Below are 3,229 nucleotides of genomic sequence, written 5' to 3' on the forward strand. Positions count from 1 at the left end.
AGAAACGTAAGACGTTTGCCGAAACGAAAGTATTGATAATAAATTAATTATTATTATATTAATCATAAACAAATATTTATTAGTGACGTCCCGGTATTTATGATCTGGTAAAAATCGGTTACGTCTATTGCGCACATAATAAAGATATTAATATTTGACCACAAATCATCGGTTAACACCCCACATTAGTATGCAAATGTATTGCTGAATATTTTGGTAAAGCCGCAAAGGGTTGGATTAAATAAAAATGTAAATTGAAGTATTTTTTCAAAATAAATGTGCCAAAGAGAAGTGTAAAAAATCGTGACTAAAATAAAACATACAATGTGTACACATTAAAACACTGTTTGGTACCAACGAAGATATTTATATAGACATAAGTGTGTATATTTATTTCTATATAAATATCTTATTTTATTCTGTATCTTATTATGTTTTTTATTAATCCATTTTTTAAGTCGGTTGACAATAACTGTAAAGTAACTTTGGATATATTACACTATTATTATCAATATGTAATATTATAATTTGTATATTATCTCTTTGGGTTGTTCAACTAATCATGTAATTTGTAACGGTCTGTAATGTACAAACTTATAGAAGTTTCCTGACACTGATAGACAATCTTTTAAACTGTTCACAGGATCTGGTATTTATAAGGAAGAGGCCACAAGTTGTATGTTTAACGGTCCATTGTTCATGGTTAATGGACGAGACAAATATCTTTTTTTGGCGATACGTAGGAGGCGAAATTTTGGCAACATATTCGCATTACATTTTATGGACTTTAACTTAACGTTTTAGAGTTCTAATTGGCTTGTACATTATGGGTTTTCGAATTTATTTTTATAAGGAAATGCGGTGTTTGGTTACATGATACGCAGTCAGTTCTGAGACTTTACGATATCTTTTCGGATATACCGTTACGAATCTGTTGTAATGTTGGTAATATGGAAGCCTTTTTTCGTTTGTCAACTGAAGTTTGCAATCGTTGTTTTATTTATAAGCGACCTTCAGTTTGTTTAATATACCGAATGCTTTGTAAATGTTTTATAATGGCTTTAGTATTGTCACAAAGTGCATGCTCTTATATTCCATTTTACCATCAATATATTTTAGTGAAACAAATAAATACTAGACCTAATGATAATTAAGTATATGAGTAGAATACTAATTCAGAACAATTCGCACAGCGCCATCTAGTCAATACATACATAGAAAAAATATAAAAACATAGGAAACATCCAAAGCAATACAAACATTTATAGTCATTAATACAAATTTTTATACTTTGCAAAGGATTGAACCCGCGACCATCGAAAGTAAGACAGTGTCTAAACCGCTAAACCACTGAGGCTGTCCATAATTAGTTATAAATTACATAACAATAAAAAATAACTTATTTTTTATCCATTTCATAAATTTCAAATTATATATTTTAAAGAGATATTGCAGATATGTCAGGTATGATTATACGTCAATATTTTATATCTTTTTCTTACATGAAATTGAGATTAATCGCTAGTAATACACACACAATGTCATAACGGCAAAGTCGGTCAAAGTGGAATTGTGTCATACCGCCCGTGGAGTGCGATGTACGATCCCGAGCGACTACTCGTAAATCCCGATGTTCCTCAGAACGTAACAGTATATGAGAAGCCGTCGAAGCTTCCCGAAAACATGGAGGGGTATTCTGTACACAATGGAACATTTCGAATATTATATCGTTATAAAAAATTCCTAACAAATATACTTGCTGCAATTATGAATTTATTATTTTACAATATCGGTTATTGGGTTAGGTATTTTTGGGATTTTAGTCAATTTTGTTGTCATCAATGATAATTGGGTCATAGTATTCCCATTTAAAAAGGAAATCTTGAATTTGTCTTATCACATTAGAAAATGTATGTCGTAATCTTTATTGGACACTGAATAAACTATCACAGTGATAATAAACCGACTTCATAAATGAGGATATTGTTAATTTAATACTAGCCCTGCCCTAGCCCCCGTTTTAATGTAGATAAGTATACGTAGACTTCAAGCATTATAGCATTATTTTAGTGAGGCTAACATATCGATCGGTATTCTTGAAAAATATATAGTGTTATTTGCAGAAAAATATTCTTTCAGATATATAAAAAGGCATTAAAATAAAATATCGAACGTTGTACAGAATACCAGCCCAAATTGCAATCGGACACCAATGATGCAATAATAAGATTACGGTACTGCAAGTATTTATTGTCGGCTTACATTTTTATAAATAACCCACCCTTAACTTACTCGCGAGCGCGATGCACCGTCCAAATTTTGATTAATTTGACAGCGCCGGCCCGGTGTAAGTCGACGAAATTCTCATATCTTTGAAGCTCCATGAAACGGAACGCAATATATTGATAAATTAACAAATGTGTTTTTAGTAATTGATGAGGAGATTAAAATGCTTTTATTGAATTCACGCTGCATAATTTAACATTTTGTTCCACAAAGGATTTGTACCGCAAATTTTAAATTAACATGGAGTCACTTTTCTCTCATTTTGTGAAATGTATTGAAAAGTATAATGTTTTTTTTAGTCTTATAAAAAATCTGATATAAATTGGAATTAGCGTAGTGCCAACACTTCAGTAACTGTAGGAAAAAAAGGGAATGATTGGCTAAGATACCGTTATATTGAAAATCCCAATGTAGTAAGTCTAACTTTACTTTGTTAATTAGTAACTGCTACCCAAATCTTTAAATTGAATTCCATTTATTCAATATCGGATTTGCAAAGTTTTGGACTCCCTTTTGTATGTAATCAAAAATAAATATTTTCATAATTTTAGAACGAAAATATGTAATATTACTGTATACAATATTACGATGACATTCACAAAAATGAAAAATATCTCGAGTATGTAGTTAAATGTATGTATATATACTAGATTGAAAAATACCTAGGCAATAATTATGCGTTTTTTACTCAGGTATTGTTAGTAAAATAAATAAATAAACGACTTTTCGTAATATTACTCGAGAAGCCATATTCTATTTCTAATACAAAACCACAACAAAATATTTCAATTGTGTAAGAACATTTATCTACTAGCCATGTTCTCACATTGCTTAGATGTCTTATTTCTATGCAACTAACTCTATGACACGTTTGCTTGTTCGCGGCGTTCTCTGCAATGTTTGATTTATTCAAAGACAATATAAGATACAATAGTTGATAGGT

This window comes from Achroia grisella, unplaced genomic scaffold (assembly GCF_030625045.1).
Source record: "Achroia grisella isolate CSIRO2021 unplaced genomic scaffold, CSIRO_AGI_Agris_v1 utg487, whole genome shotgun sequence".
In the NCBI taxonomy this organism is placed as follows: domain Eukaryota; kingdom Metazoa; phylum Arthropoda; class Insecta; order Lepidoptera; family Pyralidae; genus Achroia; species Achroia grisella.